Source organism: Ranitomeya variabilis, chromosome 5 (genome assembly GCF_051348905.1).
Source record: "Ranitomeya variabilis isolate aRanVar5 chromosome 5, aRanVar5.hap1, whole genome shotgun sequence".
In the NCBI taxonomy this organism is placed as follows: Eukaryota; Metazoa; Chordata; class Amphibia; order Anura; family Dendrobatidae; genus Ranitomeya; species Ranitomeya variabilis.
In genome coordinates, this window is record NC_135236.1 from 124806972 (window position 1) to 124828497 (window position 21526).

Consider the following 21526-nt stretch of genomic DNA (forward strand, 5'->3'; position numbering starts at 1 on the left):
AATAGGAACTTCCAGAGGCTCCAGACTAAAACCGCAGCGTTTAGCAAATGACCAATCCATAAGACTCAGGGCAGCGCCCGAATCCACATAGGCATCGACGGAAATGGAAGACAGTGAAAAAATCAGAGTCACAGACAAAATGAACTTAGGCTGCAGAGTACCAATGGCAAAAGATTTATCAACCCTTTTTGTGCGTTTAGAGCATGCTGATATAACATGAGCTGAATCACCACAATAAAAACACAATCCATTTTTCCGCCTATAATTTTGCCGTTCACTTCTGGACTGAATTCTATCACATTGCATAGTCTCAGGTGCCTGTTCAGAAGACACCGCCAACTGGTGCACGGGTTTGCGCTCCCGTAAACGCCGATCAATCTGAATGGCCATAGCCATAGACTCATTCAGACCTGTAGGCGTGGGGAACCCCACCATAATATCCTTAATGGCCTCAGAAAGACCATTTCTGAAGTTTGCAGCCAGGGCGCACTCATTCCACTGAGTAAGCACCGACCATTTCCGAAATTTTTGACAATATATTCCCGCTTCATCATGCCCCTGAGAGAGGGCTAATAAAGCCTTTTCAGCCTGAATCTCCAGGTTAGGTTCCTCATAGAGCAATCCTAATGCCAGAAAAAACGCATCCACACTGAGCAATGCAGGATCCCCTGGTGCCAATGCAAATGCCCAATTCTGAGGGTCGCCCCGCAGGAAAGATATTACAATCTTGACCTGTTGAGCAGGGTCTCCAGAGGAGCGAGATTTTAAAGAAAGAAACAATTTACAATTGTTCCTGAAATTCAGGAAGGTAGATCTATCTCCAGAAAAGAACTCTGGAATAGGAATTCTAGGTTCAGACATGGGAGTGTGAACAACAAAATCCTGTATGTTTTGAACTTTTGCCGCGAGATTACTCAGGCTGGAAGCCAAACTCTGGACATCCATGTTAAACAGCTAAGATCAGAGCCATTCAAGGGTTAAGAGGAGGTAAGAAGCAGCTAGACAGCAATTAAGGGCTAGGCAGCAAAACTCTGAAGGGAGAAAAAAAAAAAAAAAAAATTTCCCTTAAACACTTCTTTTTCTCCTGCTTCAGCCCAAACAATTAACACTTTGTGGCCGGCTATACTGTAATGAATCCCCAATGGCTAGGGATAGCACAGGACAAGCAAAGTACAAATAAATAACGGACGAGCTCTAGGGTGATGGAACCTGGGCTGACCGCTGCCCTACGCCTGACAAACGCAACTAGAGATAGCCAGGGAGCGTGCCTACGTTGGTTCTAGACGCCACGCACCAGCCTAAGAGCTAACTAGTACTGCAGAGAAAATAAAGACCTCACTTGCCTCCAGAGGAATGGACCCCAAAAGATATAGTTGCCCCCCACATGTATTGACGGTGAAATGAGAGGAAGGCACACACATAGAGATGATATATATAGCTTTAGCAAATTGAGGCCCGCTGTAAACTAGAAAGCAGAACGATACAAAAGGGGTCTGAGCGGTCAGCAAAAAACCCTAATCAAAAAACCATCCTGAGATTACAAGAACCCATGTGCCAACTCATGGCACATGGGGAGAACCTCAGTCCACTAGAGCTACCAGCTAGCATAGAGACATAATAAGCAAGCTGGACAAAAAACCAAACAACTGAAAATCAGCACTTAGCTTATCCTGAAAGATCTGGGAGCAGGTAGGCAGGAACCAAACAGAGCACATCTGAATACATTGATAGCCGGCAAGGGAATGACAGAAAGGCCAGGTAAAATAGGAAACACCCAGCCTCTGATGGACAGGTGGAAACCAAAGGCCGCAACCCACCAAAGTCACCCAGTACCAGCAGTAACCACCAGAGGGAGCCCACAAACAGAATCCACAACAGCTGTGGTAGCCATGCTGGTTCAGTATGCCTTCAATTTTGAATAAATCCCCAACAGTGTCACCAGCAAAGCACCCCTAGACCATCACACCTCCTCCATGCTTCACGGTGGGAACCAGGCATGTAGAGTCCATCCGTTCACCTTTTCTGCGTCGCACAAAGACACGGTGGTTGGAACCAAATATCTCAAATTTGGACTCATCAGACCAAAGCACAGATTTCCACTGGTCTAATGTCCATTCCTTGTGTTCTTTACCCCAAACAAGTCTCTTCTGCTTGTTGCCTGTCCTTAGCAGTGGTTTCCTAGCAGCTATTTTACTATGAAGGCCTGCTGCACAAAGTCTCCTCTTAACAGTTGTTGTAGAGATGTGTCTGCTGCTAGAACTCTGTATGACATTGACCTGGTCTCTAATCTGAGCTGCTGTTAACCTGCGATTTCTGAGGCTGGTGACTCGGATAAACTTCAACCCAACTGATGGTCCCAACACCATTTTTAAGGCAAGAAATCCCACTTATTAAACCTGACAGGGCACACCTGTGAAGTGAAAAACATTCCTGGTGACTACCTCTTGAAGCTCATCAAGAGAATGTCAAGAGTGTGCAAAGCAGTCATCAAAGCAAAAGGTGGCTACTTTGAAGAACCTAGAATATAAGGCCGGCGTCACACTGGCGTGTTTTACGGACGTATGAAGGCGCAGAAAATACGGATTACACACGGTACAATGATTATCTATGGCCCAGCTCCTATCTACCGTATTTTATGGATCCGTATTATACGGTCTTGTACGGCCGTAGAAAATCGCAGCATGCTGCGTTTGTCAGCATATTGAGCAAACAATACGGCAATGAAAGTTTATGGGGGCGAGAAAAATACGGATTACACACGGACCAGCAGTGTGACTTGCGAGAAATACGCCAGACATCTCCAGGTGCCAGGAAATGTGCCAAACCCTCAATCAGGAAGCTCAGACATGCTAATTACCGTATTTTCCGGCGTATAAGATGACTGGGCGTATAAGACGACCCCCCAACTTTACCAGTTAAAATATAAAATCTTCTTAAAAGTCGGGGGTCTTCTTATACGCTGTATGTCGTCTTATAGGGCCAGTGACTAATGTGTCTGGAGTGGTCCTGATGACGACGAGGGGGCGTCTCACAGGAGAGTGAGTATCCCCCATTACCTCATCGTAGCGCTGCAGCGTGGGGTCTCTGCTGGGAGCGGCGGCTCCTCTTTGTGCCGCGTGGGTGCTGTGGGGCGGCGGCTCCTCTTCTGCAGTGTGGGGCCTCTGTGCTGTGGGGCGGCGGCGGCGTATCTTCATGCAGTCGGGGCTCCTCCTGCATCTCCTTAAAGCCCGGAGGCCCCGCCGGCAGCTCCATCGGTGCAATGCGGTGGCCTGCGGGAAAATGGCCGCTGCTCAGATTCAGATCTCGTCCCGAGATCTCGGGAGACGAGATCTGAATCTGAGCAGCGGCCATTTTCCCGGAGGCAGCTCAATAGGTGCGATGCGGAGGCCTCCGGGAAAATGGCCGCTGGGGGCGGCGCATGCTCAGACTCAGATCTCGTCCCGAGATCTCGAGACACGAGATCTGAATCTGAGCAGCGGCCATTTTCCCGGAGGCCACCGCATCGCACCTATTGAGCTGCCTCCGGGAAAATGGCCGCTGCTCAGATTCAGATTTCGTCTCCCGAGATCTCGGGACGAGATCTGAATCTGAGCAGCGGCCATTTTCCCGGAGGCCACCGCATTGCACCGGCGGGGCCTCCGGGCTTTAAGGAGATGCCGGAGGAGCCCCGACTGCATGAAGATACGCCGCCGCCGCCGCCCCACAGCACAGAGGCCCCACACTGCAGAAGAGGAGCCGCCGCCCCACAGCACAGCAGCCGCCGCTCCCAGCACAGAGACCCCACGCTGCAGCGCTACGATGAGGTAATGGGGGATATTCACTTTCCTGTGAGACGCCCCCTCGTCGTCATCAGGACCACTCCCCCCCCCACCCACCATATACACCCGGCGTACAAGGCGATACCCGGCGTATAAGACGACCCCCGACTTTTAAGAAGATTTTCAGGGGTTAAAAAGTCGTCTTATACGCCGGAAAATACGGTAGCTCAAAAAGCCACACAGACATCCTGGAAGTCTGGCGCTCGCCTCCACGGAGTTGCAAGCAGCATGGCAAGCATCATCAACGTCGATATGCTCCTCATCCTGGTCCAAGAAAGGCCAGAAATCTGGGACCAGCGGGATCCAAACTATTCTAACCGGTCCAGGAAAGAGGCAGCTTAGAGGACCATCTGTGGGATCCTATTCCCAGATTATGCCCAACGGCCACGTGCGGAGCAGACACAACTTTGTAAGTACACTCATGTTGCGACATTAATTAACCTTGAAAAATGCTTTACCTACATGATTTCTTGCAGATTTTTTTGTAGCTTATTGTTTTTTTTGTTTTTTTTTTAATTTTTGTTCAAAAACAAAGATCATGAACATGAGAAAGTGTTTACGTACATAGATAATATAGATGTTGTGTTGGGTACTATTTTTGTTAACGCCAGACTGGTACAGAGGGGAGTGAACCCTGTCCTTGTGTTGTTTCATTTTATTGTGTATAATGTATTTGGTGTTGTAAGCAATTTAAACTTTAGGGAAATCATTTAAGAAGGCATTTTATTAGCATCCTTACAATATGATCAATCAATGCCAACTGTTTAAAAAAATGTGCAGAATGAGCTAATAGAATATTTGTTACCATGTCATTGCAGTGGATGATGTTATGACTAGTGTTGAGCGATACCGTCCGATACTTGAAAGTATCGGTATCGGAAAGTATCGGCCGATACCGGCAAAGTATCGGATCCAATCCGATACCGATACCCGATACCAATACAAGTCAATGGGACTCAAGTATCGGACGGTATTCCTGATGGTTCCCAGGGTCTGAAGGAGAGGAAACTCTCCTTCAGGCCCTGGGATCCATATAAATGTGTAAAAGAAAGAATTAAAATAAAAAATATCGCTATACTCACCTCTCCGACGCAGCCTGGACCTCAGCGAGGGAACCGGCAGCGTTGTTTGTTTAAAATTCGCGCTTTTACTTGGTTACGTGAAGTCCCGGCTTGTGATTGGTCAGGGCGGCCATGTTGCCGGGACGCGGACCAATCACAGCAAGCCGTGACGAAATTACGTCACGGCTTGCTGTGATTGGTCCGCGTCCCGGCAACATGGCCGCCATTAACCAATCACAAGCCGTGACGTCACGGGAGGCTGGACACGCGCGCTTTTTAAAAAGCGCGCGTGTCCAGCCTCCAGTGACGTCCCGGCTTATGATTGGTCACAGCGCCATGTTGCCGGGACGCGGACCAATCACAGCAAGCCGTGACGAAATTACGTCACGGCTTGCTGTGATTGGTCCGCGTCCCGGCAACATGGCCGCCATTAACCAATCACAAGCCGTGACGTCACGGGAGGCTGGACACGCGCGCTTTTTAAAATGGGCGCGTGTCCAGCCTCCCGTGACGTCCCGGCTTGTGATTGGTTGCGCCGCGGTCAACCAATCACAAGCCGGGAGGCTTGTATAATACATCAGCTGAGAGGTGATACATGGGAATGTGAGACACATCCTGCAAATTCGACCAAACTTATTATGCAACAATTGATGTTTTGACAACATTGGCAGTTTCCCCTTGTTTGGTTTAGTTCATCCTCACTCATTTTGTGCGCCGCGGTCAACCAATCACAAGCCGGGAGGCTGGACACGCGCGCATTTTAAAATTTTAAAATGGGCGCGTGTCCAGCCTCCCGTGACGTCCCGGCTTGTGATTGGTTGCGCCGCGATCAACCAATCACAAGCCGGGAGGCTGGACACGCGCGCATTTTAAAATTTTAAAATGCGCGCGTGTCCAGCCTCCCGGCTTGTGATTGGTTGACCGCGGCGCAACCAATCACAAGCCGGGACGTCACGGGAGGCTGGACACGCGCCCATTTTAAAATGCGCGCGTGTCCAGCCTCCCGTGACGTCACGGCTTGTGATTGGTTGCGTCTCCCATGTGACTGCGACGCAACCAATCACAAAGCCGGGACGTAATTTTAAAATCCTTAAGGACCTGAAATTACGTCACGGCTTGCTGTGATTGGTTGCGTCGCCCATGTGACTGCGACGCAACCAATCACAACGCCGGAACGTAATTTTAAAATCCTGAAGGACCTGAAATTACGTCACGGCTTGCTGTGATTGGTTGCGTCCCGGTCACATGGGCGGCACGCAACCAATCACAAGCCGGGACTCACGTAAAGGAAAGAAAAGCGCGAATTTTAAACAAAGAACGCTGCCGCTTCCCTCAGTAAGGTGCAGGCTGCGTCGGAGAGGTGAGTATAGCAATATTTTTTATTTTAATTCTCTCTTTTACACATTTTTACATTAATGTTGTTTCGATACCGATACCCGATATCACAAAAATATCGGATCTCGGTATCGGAATTCCGATACAGCAAGTATCGGCCGATACCCGATACTTGCAGTATCGGAATGCTCAACACTAGTTATGACACGATGGCGCAGCATCAGGGAACAATATCGGCGGGAAAGGCAGCAGCAACAACCAAAAAAAAAAAGTACATATACTACGATCGACTTTCATTTTTGGATCCCAGTATGGATCTAAGACAGTAAGTAAAAACCTCACTACACAATTATTATTCTTCTTATTTTTTTTTTTTTTTATTGTTATAGCGTCATTTATTCCATGGAGCATTACATGTAAGGAGGGGTATACAGAATCAAAAAAAGGTAAATAATCTTAACCAATACAAGTCACAACTGGTACAGGAGGAGAGACGACCCTGCCCACAAAGCCTTACAATCTACAAGGGATGGGTAAGAATACAGTAGGCAAGGGTAGAGCTGGTCATGCAGCGGTGTGGTTGATTGTTGGTGAATGCAGGTTATATGTTTGTCGGAAGAGGTGTGTCTTCTGGCTCTTTTTGAAGCTTTCAATGGTAGGCGAGAGTCTAATGTTTTGTGGTATAGGGTTCCAGAGTTGGGGTGATACACAAGATAAATCTTGTATACCATTGTGTGATGAGGAGATAACAGGGTAGTAGAGAAGGAGATATTGTGAAAATCGTAGTTTGCGTGTAGCTAATTACCGTGAGACGATGTCACACATGTCTAAGAAACTTATGTAAGAAAATGACTCAATTTTATTTTATTTTTTAATACCAGAACACAGTCCAACCTCACTGAGAGGAAGACCGGGTCGGACTCGGAGGTTGTAATAGATCCAGTTGCTGTTGATGAGGTGGTAGGCCCATCTTTGGCCTCTTCTAGATCCATCCTCCCTGGACCATCAGTTTCTGCATCACAACAGACAGCAACAAGTGTCAAAGATGCAGCTCCTACAACATCAGCAGCAAATAATCCTGTAAGCCAGGAGGAAGAGCATGGACACAGCAGCAGCCTTACTGTCCCACTGGTGTCCTCCCCACAGGCATCTGGGCCTTTACGCAGAGGCCGCAGATGGAGAGAGCTGCAAGCCACAAGGAGGGAAGTGGACGCTGGGGTACTCAATTATTTGGCCAAGGCAGCCACGGATGATGGTGAAGAGGCCTTTGCTCGCAGCCTGGCCCAGTACTTTCGTCCCATTCCCTGTGAGGTGAGGCTACGTGTGAGAGGGTGTATTCAAATCCTGATTGATTTAAGCACCGCCCCAAATGACCCCTATGAGGTTTTTGAATTTATTGAGAGAAGGCAGCTTTCACCGCAGAACCTCTTGCGCCTTCCACGAAATCAACAGGTGCATGGTCAATCAGGATTTGAAGCACCTCCTTCATGTGTGCCTACACCTCAACCCCTGCCAACCCGAAATCAACCAAGGCCAGCACCGTACCATATGGCAGCCTGCAACCAACCTTCCCAATATGGCCACTTTTCCAGACCCAGTGCTGTAGGCTGGTCCCAACCAGGGTTTGGACGACATGGCCATTTTGGGGGTGGGTATGAGTCCAGCCAATATGTTCCTCAACATGAGGGCCAGAGACAAATCCCTTATTGCCAATACCCAACTGGCCAATATGAACAAGGCCTGTAATTTGATCCGCCACACACAGCATCCACACAGGCTGAAGGACAATTGGCCCAACAAAGGCCACCTGAGCAGGACCCTGAGCTACCGCCATCACCTCCACCAACTTACAGAAATCTGTAATAAAAAGTTTGTTTTGTTTTTATTTGTTACATGTAACCATGTTTTGGTTACCTTAGTGCTGTAATTGCATTTTGTTCTTTTGTGGTTTAGAAAAAAAAAAAACATGTGAAAAAATATGGTTTAAAGTTTACAACAAAAGGCTTTTGCTCTTAGTAAAAAATGTTGTCAAAAGCCAATTGACGTTTGTGGGACAATCATTCTTACATCACACACATATGCTCTGTTCATAAGCATCTGGTAATTAAGTAAACACAACCCACAGAGTACAGTTTCTGTATGAAAACAAATTTATATGGTGCAAATATGTTTTGAAAATAAGGAAATCACAACTGAGAAACAGCATAATCTTGCCAGGGAGTAGCACCCTGAGGAGAAACAAAATAATTTGTGAAAATATCTCTCACTTTGATTCCAGAAAGGGGACGGCACAGAGGAGGGACATGTGGTGTAGGGCTACTCACATTGGGCAACATTTCTTCACCAACAACAGATGACGGACAATCATGAAGTCTTGTAAAATTGTGCAAAACAACACACGCTTTTATAACTTCATTAATAGTAGCCTCACTCAGTTGAATGGCAGACTGGAGAAGACACCATTTGGCACACAGAATCCCAAAGGCACACTCCACCAGTCTACGCGCCCTGGAAAGCCTCAAATTAAAAACACACCGCCGGTGATCCAGGTTTCGCCTGGGATAAGGCCTCATGACATTCCTTGTCAATTGGAAGGCCTCATCTTCTACAAGAACATATGGGACCGGTTGAGCATTGGAGCCTGGGAGTTGTTTTGGTGGTGGGAGGTCTAACTGGTTTTCACGTAGCCGCCGACCCATAATGGACGAATTGAAGACCCTTGAGTCTCCTGTTTGCCCATAGGCCCCAATGTCTACAATTATAAACCTGTAGTTACTGTCAACTACAGCAAACAGAACTACAGAGAAAAACTGCTTATAATTGAAGAATTGGGACCCAGAGTTCGGTGGCTTACGCACCCTGAAATGTTTCCCATCCAGGGCTCCAATGCAGTGTGGGAAGTCACAAGTGTCCGTGAAACCACGGCCTATTTTTAGCCAATCAGCCATTTTTGGCTCAGGCATGACCAGTTCATGTAGTTCCTCCCATATTTCAATGCATGTTGAGCGCACAATGCCAGAAATCGTGGAGCGACCAATGAGAAACTCCAGGTGTAGTCCCGCATAAGACAAGCCAGTTGACAGGAAGCTGAAAGGACCAAAAAAAAACCATATTAGTTATGTAACAATAGTGTTGATAACACATTATAAATCGCAAGTATGTTGATGAAGAAAAAACACTGGAATATCAATGACATTTAGCAATATTTACCTACTGTACATAAGTAGAACATTGAAAATATATCTTTATCTTGTGGTTTGCTCCTAAGTAGCACATATATGTTAAAATAGCTGATAGCAAACAACCCTGAAAAAAAAACATCATCAACATACAGCATGTGAGGATGTTGAATACATACCGTAAGGTAAGGAGAAGATGCTCCCCTGCGGATATGCTTTTTCGCATCCTGGTGTCCTGATACGTGAGTCCTGGACGTACTGTCTCCAACAAGATATCAAATGTTGGTATGGTCATTCGACAGTATAAGTAAAACTTATCAGGAGAGGTATAGAGCCTCTTAAAATGGCCTTTAGTGAGGCGTTGGGTCAAAAGAGGATCCACTCACATTCTTCTTCTCCTCCTTCACGGATCTACAATCACAGGGTATGGCTGCCAAAACCGACGTGACAAGACCCAGTTAAACAAAACCCGTTGAGTTGGGGTGAAGTGCAGTAGGTCAGACATGGTGCAAACGGTACCACAACACACCAACAGATGCACAACCACAAAATGGTCATATGGGAGGGTGGCGCCTGTTGTAGAGGCCTTAAATAGGGTTGCTGATGGTGATTTAAATTAATTTCAGCCTCAAAAACCGTTAAATGTCCATTTTGTCAGCTTACGTGGAAAAAAAACATTACTGATGTCATACGGATTACATACGCAACATTACATGCGCAAAATACGCGACCACACCTTGCCAACGGATGGCATACGGATCACCATTTCTGGATTTTTGATGCGTATTATGGCCGTAAAATACGGACCGCATTTCCCTATGATGAGTGTGACGCCGGCCTAAGACATAATTTCAGTTGTTTCACACTTTTTTTGTTAAGTATATAATTCCACATGTGTTAATTCATAGTTTTGATGCCTTCAGTGTGAATGTACAGTTTTCATAGTCATGAAAATACAGAAAAATCTTTAAATGAGAAGCTGTGTCTTAACTTTTGGTCTGTACTGTATGGGGTATCAGCGTAAGGACAAACTGTACAACAACTTTTGGGGTCCAATTTCTCCTATTACCCTTGGTAAAATAAAACAAATTGGAGCTGAATTAAATTTTTTGTGAAAAAAAAGTTAAATGTTCATTTTTTTTTTAAACATTCAAAAAATTCCTGTGAAACACCTGAAGGGTTAATAAACTTCTTGAATATGGTTTTGAGCACATTGAGGAGTGCAGTTTTTAGAATGGTGTCACACTTGGTTATTTTTTATCATATAGACCCCTCAAAGTGACTTCAAATGTGATGTGGTCCCTAAAAAAAAAATGGTGTTGTAAAAATGAGAAATTACTGGCCAACTTTTAACCCTTATAACTCCCTAGCAAAAAAAATGTTGGTTCCAAAATTATGCTGATGTAAAGTAGACATGTGGGAAATGTTACTTATTAAGTATTCTGTGTGACATAGCTCTGTGATTTAACCCCTTAGTGACAGAGCCAATTTGGTACTTAATGACCGGGCCAATTTTTACAATTCTGACCACTGTCACTTTATGAGGTTATAACTCTGGAACGCTTTAACGGATCCTGCTGATTCTGAGATTGTTTTTTCGTGACATATTGTACTTCATATTAGTGGTAACATTTCTTCGATATTACTTGCGATTATTTATGAAAAAAATGGAAATATGGCAAAAATTTTCAAAATTTTGCAATTTTCAAACTTTGTATTTTTATGCCCTTAAATCAGAGAGATATGTCACGCAAAATACTTAATAGGTAACATTTCCCACATGTCTACTTTACATCAGCACAATTTTGGAAACAAATTTTTTTTTTGTTAGGGAGTTATAAGGGTTAAAAGTTGACCAGCAATTTCTCATTTTTACAACACCATTTTTTTTAGGGACCACATCACATTTGAAGTAATTTTGAGGGGTCTATATGATAGAAAATAACCAAGTGTGACACCATTCTAAAAACTGCACCCCTCAAGGTGCTCAAAACCACATTCAAGAAGTTTATTAACCCTTTATGTGCTTCACAGGAACTGAAACAAAGTGGAAGGAAAAAATGAACATTTAACTTTTTTGCAAACATTTTAATTCGGAGCCATATTTTTTTATTTTCTCAAGTGTAAAAACAGAAATTTAACCATACATTTTGTTGTGCAATTTCTCCTAAATATGCCGATACCCCATATGTGGGGAGAAACCACTGTTTGGGCGCACCACAGAGCTTGGAAGAGAAGGAGCGCCGTTTGACTTTTTCAATGCAGAATTGGCTGGAATTGAGATTGGATGCCATGTCATGTTTAGCGAGCCCCTGATGTGCCTAAACAGTGGAAACGCTCTACAAGTGACACCATTTTGGAAACTAGACCCCTTAAGGAACTTAACTAGATGTGTGGTGAGCACTTTAAACCCCCAAGTGCTTCACAGAAGTTTATAAAGTAGAGCCGTGAAAATAAAAAAATCGCATTTGTTTACACAAAAATGATCTTTTCGCCCACAAATTCTTATTTTCACAAGGGTAACAGGAGAAATTAGATCACAAAAGTTGTTGTGCAATTTCTCCTGAGTACGTCGATACCCCATATGTGGGGGTAAACCGTTTGGGCGCACCGCAGAGCTTGGAAGAGAAGGAGTGCCGTTTTACTTTTTCAATGTAGAATTGGCTGGAATTGAGATCGGACACCATGTCGCGTTTGGAGAGCCCCTGATGTGCCTAAACAGTGGAAATCCCCCACAAGTTACACCATTTTGGAAACTAGACCCCATAAGGAACTTAACTAGATGTGTGGTGAGCACTTTAAACCCCCAGGTGCTTCACAGAAGTTTATAACGTAGAGCCGTGAAAATAAAAAATCGCATTTTTTCTACAAAAATGATCTTTTTGCCCCAAAATTTTTTCACAGGGGTAACAGGAGAAATTAGACCACAAAAGTTGTTGTGCAATTTCTCCTGAGTACGTTGATACCCCATATGTGGGGGTAAACCACTGTTTGGGCGCACTGCCAAGCTTGGAAGAGAAGGAGTGCCGTTTTACTTTTTCAATGTAGAATTGGCTGGAATTGAGATCGGACACCATGTCGCGTTTGGAGAGCCCCTGATGCACCTAAACAGTAGAAACTCCCCACAAGTGACCCCATTTTGGAAACTAGACCCCTTAAGGAACTTATCTAGATGTGTGGTGAGCACTTTAAACCCCCAAGTGCTTCACAGAACCTTATAACGTAGAGCCGTGAAAATAAAAAATCCTTTTTTTCCCTCAAAAATGATTTTTTAGCCTGCAATTTTTTATTTTCTCAAGGGTAACAGGAGACATAGGACCCCAAAATCTGTTGACCAGTTTGTCCTGAGTACGCTAATACCCCATATGTGGGGGGGGGCACTGTTTGGGTACCCATCAGGGCTCGGAAGGGAAGGAGAGCCGCTTGGAATGCAGACTTTGATGGGATGGTCTGCGGGCGTTATGTTGCATCTGCAGAGCCCCTGATGTACCTAAACAGTAGAAACCCCCCACAAGTGAACCCATTTTGGAAACTAGACCCCCCAAGGAACTTATCTAGATGTGTGGTGAGAACTTTGAATGCCCAAATGCTTCACAGAAGTTTATAATGCAGAGTCGTGAAAATAAAAAATATTTTTTTTTCCACAAAAAAGATTTTTAGCCCCCAAGTTTTTATTTTCACAAGGGTAACAGGAGAAATTGGACCCCAAAAGTTGTTGTCCAATTTATCCCGAGTACGCTGATGCCCCATATGTGGGGGTAAACCACTGTTTGGGCGCACGACAGAGCTCAGAAGGGAGGGAGCACCATTTGACTTTTTGAGCGCAAAATTGGCTGTGGCGTTTAGAGACCCCCTGCTGTACCTAAACAGTGGAAACCCCCCAATTCTAACTCCAACCCTAACCCCAACACACCCCTAACCCTAATCCCAACCCGATCCATAATCCTAATCACAACCCTAACCCCCAAAACACCCCTGACCCTAATCCCAAAGGTAACCATAACCCTAATCAAAACCCTAAACCGAACACACCCCTAATCCTAATCTCAACCCTAACCTCAAAACCTAACCCTAATCCCAATACACCCTTATCCCTAATCCCAACCCTAGCCTTAACCCTAATCCCAAACCTAACCCTAATCCCAAATGTAACCCTAATGCCAACCCTAATCCAAACCCTAATCCCAACTCTAACCCTAACTTTAGCCCCAACCCTAGCCCTAACCCTAACTTTAGCCCAAACCTTAACTTTAGCCCTAAACCTAGCCCCAACCCTAACCCTAACTTTAGCCCCAACCCTAACCCTAGCCCTAACCTTAGCTCTAACCCTAATCCTAGCTCTAACCCTAACCCTAACCCAAGCCCTATCCCTAGCCCTAACCCTAAGGCTATGTGCACACATTGCGGATTTTGCTGCGGATCCGCAGCGTTTCCGCAGCTGCGGGTCCGCAGCAGTTTCCCATGAGTTTACAGTACAATGTAAACCTATGGGAAACATAAAACGCTGTGCCCGGTTTACATTCCGCAGCATGTCAATTCTTACTGCGGATTCCGCAGCGGTTTTACACCTGCTCCATAATAGAAAACCGCAGGTGTAAAACCGCAGGTGAATCCGCACAAAAAACGCGGTACATCCGCGATAAATCCGCAGGAAAAACGCAGCGTTTTGGCCCTGCGGATTTATCAAATCCGCTGCGGAAAAATCCGCAGAGAACCATTCTATGTTATATGTGCACATATCCTAACCCTACCCCTAACCCTACCCCTAACCCTACCCCTAACCCTAACCCTACCCCTAACCCTAATTGGAAAATAGAAATTCATACATTTTTTTAATTTTATTATTTTTTCCTTACTAAGGGGGTGATAAAGGGGGGGGGGGTAATTACAATTTTTTTTATTTTGATCACTGTGATAGGATCTTACAGTGACCAAAATAAAACAAGTGGAAGAATCTTCCTCTGCCGGCCGGCAGATCATGGCGGACGCTGTTGTGAACTATACTTTTTGGCTCCCTCTTGTGGTCACTAGTGATTTGGCACTTGGATTGTCTTTTACCAGGTTTGTGCTCACCTGCTTCGTTAGGCCTGGGGTGTTGCTATTTAAACTTCCTGGATTCTCAGTCCAGTGCCTGGCATCGTTGTAATCAGTTCACTTCTGTTTGCTCCTGTCTTCAGGTCCTGGTTCTTTGCAAGATAAGCTAAGTCCTGCTTTCGTACTCTTGATCATTTGCATTGTTCATATTTTTGTCCAGCTTGTACAATATGTGATTCCTGTTATTGCTGGAAGCTCTAGGGGGGCTGATATTCTCCCCCCACACCGTCAGTCGGTTTGGGGGTTCTTGGATATTCAGCGTGGATATTTTGCAGGGTTTTTTGCTGACCATATAAGTCTTCTTACTATATTCTGCTATTAGTCAGTGGGCCTCTCTTTGCTAAATCTAGTTCATTCTTACGTTTGTCTTTTCTTCTTACCTCACCGTTATTATTTGTTGGGGGCTTGTATTACTTTGGGGTCTTTTCTCTGGAGGCAAGAGAGGTCTTATTTTCCCTGATAGGGGTAGTTAGTTCTCCGGCTGGCGCGAGACGTCTAGGACCAACGTAGGCACGTTCCCCGGCTGCTGTTAGTGTTTGCGCTAGGATCAGGTATATGGTCAGCCTAGTTACCACTTCGCTATGAGCTGGTATTTATGTTTTGCAGACTTTGCTGTAATCTTTGAGGTCCCCTGCCATTGGGATCATAACAGGACGCACTGCGCATGCGCCCGCCATTCTCTTACCGGAACAAGAAGCCGGCGGCCAGCAGAAGAAACAGGAGGACCCAGGGACACCGGTAAGTATAACAGGGTCCCCGAATCCCCCTATTTCTCTGTCCTCTGATGTGCGATCACATCAGAGAACAGAGAATGACATCGCTTTTTTTTTTTTTTTGCGGTCGCCGGTAAACAGTTAATTACCGGCGATCGCAAAACAGGGGTCGGTAAAAACCGACCCCGATCATGTTCTTTGAGGGTCTCGGCTACCCCCGGCAGCTGAGACCCCAAAGGTCTTCCGGGTCCCAGGCGGCGGGCGCACTGCGCATGCGCCCGCCATTTTTTCCCCGGAAAAAGATGGCGGCGCCCATCGGGAGCCACGAGCAGCACCGGGGGAGATAGGTGAGTATTGGGGGGCTATCGGGGGCGATCGGGGACCGCATTTCTCTGTCCTCCGATGTGCGATCACATCGGAGGACAGAGAAATTTAATGGCAAATCGCGTTTTTTTTTTGTTGCGGTCGCCGGTAAACAGTTAATTACCGGCGATCGCAAAACAGGGGTCGGTAAAAACCGACCCTGATCATGTTCTTTGAGGGTCTCGGCTACCCCCGGCAGCTGAGGCCCCAAAGATCTTCCGGGTCCCGAGCGGCGGGCGCACTGCGCATGCGCCCGCCATTTTTTCCCCGGAAAAAGATGGCGGCGCCCATCGGGAGCCACGAGGAGCACCGGGGGAGATAGGTGAGTATTGGGGGGCTATCGGGGGCGATCGGGGACCGCATTTCTCTGTCCTCCGATGTGCGATCACATCGGAGGACAGAGAAATTAAATGGCAAATCGCGTTTTTTTTTGTTGCGACTGCCGGTAAACAGTTAATTACCGGCGATCGCAACTCGGGGGTCAGTAAAAACCCCCCAAATCATGTTCTCTGGGGTCTCGGCTACCCTCGGCAACCGAGACCCCAGAGAAAATCCGACTCTGGGGGGCGCTATTCACTTTTTCCACAGTGCCGTTAATTAACGGCGCTGTGGTTTAAGTACCCTTAGTGGCCGCCGTTAAAAGGCGTATTGGCGGTCGTTAAGGGGTTAAGGGCATAGAAATTCAAAATTGCGAAATTTTCAAATTTTTCTCCAAATTTCCATTTTTTTCACAAATACACGCAGGTAATATCAAAGAAATGTTACCACTATCATGAAGTACAATATGTCCTTCCCTGCTCACGTCCACCATGTCCGCACTCCCCCGAGCCGTGCATTTACTCTAATGGAATTCGTATCTTCAATAAAGGAATGAACCACGCCACCTGGTGAGTGCTGCCGCAATTTTTTTCTCTTTGCATATACAATGTCATGAGGAAGCAATGTCAGAATCATCAGGATCCGTTGAAGCGTTCCAGAGTTATAACCTCATAAAGGGACAGTGGTCAGAATTGTAAAAATTGGCCCGGTCATAAACGTGCAAACCACCCTTGGGGGTTAAGGGGTTAATCTACAATCTGCACCCCATCTTGACTGAAAAAAAACAGAAATGTAGAAATTTTTGCAAATTTCTTAAATAAGAAAAACAAATATCACATGGTCATAAGTATTCAGACCCTTTGCTCAGTATTGAGTAGAATCACCCTTTTGAGCTAGTACAGCCATGAGTCTTCTTGGGAATGATGCAACAAGTTTTTCACACCTGGATTTGGGGATCCTTTGCCATTCTTCCTTGCAGATCCTCTCCAGTTCCGTCAGGTTGGATGGTGAACGTTGGTGAACAGCCATTTTCAGGTCTTTCCAGAGATGATCAATTGGGTTTTGGTCAGGGCTCTGGCTGGGCCAGTCAAGAATGGTCACAGAGTTGTTCTGAAGCCACTCCTTTGTTATTTTAGCTGTGTGCTTAGGGTCATTGTCTTGTTGGAAGGTGAATCTTTGGCCAAGTCTGAGGTCCAGAAAACTCTGCAAGAGGTTTTCATCCAGGATATTGTTTGTTATGAACTGGTGGCCTAGGAGCAGCATGAGACGTACTCTGGAGAAGGTGGTATCTATACTGACCGCGGACCCTGAACTTAACACCGCAACTAGAAGTAGCCGTGGGATGTACCTACTGATCCTAGACACCTCGACACAGCCGGAGAACTAATTAACCCTATAGATAGAAAAGGGAAAGCTATCTCGCCTCAGAGAAAATTCCCAAAGGATAGGCAGCCCCCCACAAATATTGACTGTGAGAGGAGAGGAAAAAACATACACAGGCTGAAAACAGGATTTAGCAAAGGAGGCCAATCTAGCTAGATAGAAAAGATAGGACAGAGTACTATGCGGTCAGTAATAAAATGCTATGAAATATCCACCACAGAAAGTACAAAAACTTCACATCTAACTAAAGACATGAAGGGGTATATCTGCCTCTCCAGAGATTCCAGTTGGACTGCATAAATTCTTACACAGATTAAGCTGGACAAGAAAAAACATGAAATGCACTGAACAATAAGGCCCACAAAATGTGGGCTGCAAAACAAGCAGGACTTATCTTGGTGAAAAGACCAGGAAGCAAGAGAGACCATGAAGAGATGTGAATCCTCCAGATACAATTGACAACTGGCACTCATTAAAGGGTGAAGCCAGACTAAATAGCCCAGTCCAGAGTGAACACACCTGATATCTGCTGTGAAGGACAGGCAGCAGCGCTACCACTGATAACCACCGGAGGGAGCCCAAGAACAGAATTCACAACAGTACCCCCCCCTTGAGGAGGGGTCACCGAACCCTCACCAGAGCCCCCAGGCCGATCAGGACGAGCCAAATGGAAGGCACGAACCAAATCGTCAGCATGAACATCAGAGGCAACAACCCACGAATTATCCTCCTGGCCATAACCCTTCCACTTGACAAGATACTGAAGCCTCGGCCTTGAAAAACGAGAATCCAAGATCTTCTCAACAACATACTCCAACTCCCCATCAATCAACACCGGGGCAGGAGGATCAACAGAGGGAACGACGGGTACCACATATTTCCGCAACAAAGATCTATGAAAAACATTGTGGATGGAAAAAGAGGCTGGAAGGGCCAAACGAAAAGACACTGGATTGATAATCTCAGAAATCCTGTAAGGACCAATAAACCGAGGCTTGAACTTAGGGGAAGAAACCTTCATAGGAACATGACGGGAAGACAACCAGACCAAATCCCCAACCCGAAGCCGGGAACCCATATGCCGCCGACGGTTAGCAAAACGCTGAGCCTCCTCCTGAGACAACACCAAATTGTCCACAACATGAGCCCAAATTTGCTGCAACCTGTCAACCACAGAGTCCACCCCAGGACATTCAGAAGGCTCAACCTGCCCCGAAGAAAAACGAGGATGAAACACAGAATTGCAAAAGAAAGGTGAAACCAAGGTAGCAGAACTAGCCCGATTATTAAGGGCAAACTCGGCCAATGGCAAGAAAGCCACCCAATCATCCTGATCCGCAGACACAAAGCATCTCAAATAAGTTTCCAAAGTCTGGTTAGTTCGCTCAGTTTGGCCATTTGTCTGAGGATGAAATGCGGAAGAAAAAGACAAATCAATGCCCAGCTTAGCACAAAAGGCCCGCCAAAACCTGGAAACAAACTGGGAACCTCTGTCGGACACAATATTCTCCGGAATGCCATGCAAACGAACCACATGCTGAAAAAACAACAGAACCAACTCAGAAGAGGAAGGCAATTTAGGCAAAGGTACCAAATGAACCATCTTAGAAAACCGGTCACAAACCACCCAGATAACCGACATCCTCTGGGAAACCGGAAGATCCGAAATAAAATCCAGAGAAATATGCGTCCAAGGCCTCTCAGGGACCGGCAAAGGCAAAAGCAACCCACTGGCGCGTGAGCAGCAAGGTTTGGCCCGCGCACAAGTCCCACAGGACTGCACAAAGGAACGCACATCCCGTGACAAAGAAGGCCACCAAAATGACCTACTAACCAAATCTCTGGTACCAAAAATCCCAGGATGGCCAGCCAACACAGAACAGTGAACCTCAGAAATCACTTTGCTAGTCCATCTATCAGGAACAAACAGTTTCTCCACTGGACAGCGGTCAGGTTTATCAGCCTGAAATTCCTGAAGAACCCATCGTAAATCAGGGGAGATGGCAGAAAGAATAACCCCCTCCTTCAGAATGCCAACCAGCTCAAGGACCCCAGGGGAATCAGGCAAAAAACTCCTAGAGAGGGCATCAGCCTTAACATTCTTAGAACCCGGAAGATACGAGACAACAAAATCAAAACGGGAGAAAAACAGGGACCATCAGGCCTGTCTAGGATTCAACCGTTTGGCAGACTGGAGGTAAATCAGATTCTTATGATCGGTCAAGACCACAATACGGTGCTTAGCCCCTTCAAGCCAATGTCGCCACTCCTCAAATGCCCACTTCATAGCCAACAACTCACGATTACCGACATCATAATTGCGTTCCGCAGGTGAAAACTTTCGAGAGAAGAAGGCGCACGGTTTCATTAAGGAACCATCAGAATTCCTCTGAGACAAAACGGCCCCTGCCCCAATCTCAGAAGCGTCAACCTCAACCTGAAAAGGAAGAGAAACATCCGGCTGACGCAACACAGGGGCAGAAGTAAATCGGCGTTTAAGCTCCTGAAAGGCAGAAACGGCCGCAGAGGACCAATTCCTCACATCAGCGCCTTTCTTCGTCAAATCGGTCAGGGGTTTAACCACACTGGAGAAGTTGGCAATGAAACGGCGATAAAAATTAGCAAAGCCCAAAAATTTCTGAAGGCTCTTCACGGATGTGGGCTGGATCCAATCATGAATGGCCTGAACCTTAACCGGATCCATTTCTATAGATGAAGGAGAAAAAATGAAGCCCAAAAAAGAAACCTTCTGTACTCCAAAGAGGCATTTAGACCCCTTCACAAACAAGGCATTATCACGAAGGATCTGAAATACCATCCTGACTTGTTTCACATGAGACTCCCAATCATCCGAAAAAATCAAAATATCGTCCAAATATACAATCATGAATTTATCAAGATAATTCCGAAATATATCATGCATGAAGGACTGAAACACAGATGGAGCATTAGAGAGTCCGAATGGCATCACAAGATATTCAAAATGGCCCTCGGGCGTATTAAACACAGTTTTCCATTCGTCGCCCTGCTTAATACGAACAAGATTATATGCCCCTCGAAGGTCAATCTTAGTAAACCAACTAGCCCCCTTAATCCTAGCAAACAAATCAGAGAGCAAAGGCAAAGAGTATTGGAATTTGACCGTGATCTTATTCAAGAGGCGATAATCAATACAGGGTCTCAAGGAACCATCCTTCTTGGAAACAAAAAAGAAACCTGCTCCCAATGGAGAAGAAGATGGCCGAATATGCCCCTTCTCCAAAGACTCCTTAACATAACTCCGCATGGCGGCATGTTCAGGCACAGACAGATTGAAAAGTCAGCCCTTAGGGAACTTACAGCCTGGAATCAAGTCAATAGCACAATCACAATCCCTATGCGGTGGAAGGGAACTGGACTTGGGCTCATCAAAAACATCCTGGATATCTGACAAAAACTCAGGAACTTCAGAAGCGGGGGAGGAGGAAATTGACATCAAAGAAACGTCATCATGAACCCCCTGACAACCCCAACTAGTCACAGACATAGATTTCCAATCCAACACCGGATTATGCACCTGTAACCATGGAAACCCCAGCACAATAGCATCATGCAGATTCTGCAACACCAGAAAACGACAATCTTCCTGATGGGCTGGCGCCATACGCATGGTTAGCTGTGTCCAAAACTGAGGTTTATTTTTAGCCAATGGTGTAACATCAATGCCCCTCAAAGGGATAGGACTCTGCAAAGGCTGCAAGGAAAACCCACAACGTCTGGCAAATTCTAAGTCCATTAAATTTAACGCGGTGCCCGAATCCACAAATGCCATGACAGAAAATGACGATAATGAGCAGATCAGGGTCACAGATAACAGAAATTTTGGTTGTACATTACTGATGGTAACGGAACTAGCGATTCTCTTGACACGCTTAGTGCAATCAGAAATAACATGAGCAGAATTGCCGCAGTAAAAACACAACCCAATCTGACGTCTGAATCCTTGTCGTTCGGCTCTAGACACAATCCTATCACATTGCATAGGCTCAGGACTCCGCTCGGAAGACAACGCCATAGTGTGCACAACTCTGCGCTCACGCAAGTGCCGATCAATTTCAATGGCCAGAGACATAGAATCACTCAGACCAGCAGGCGTGGGGAAGCCCAACATAACATCTTTAACGGATTCAGAAAGACCCTTTCTGAAAATTGCCGCCAAAGCATCCTCATTCCATTTAGTCAGCACAGACCATTTTCTAAATTTCTGGCAATACGATTCTGCC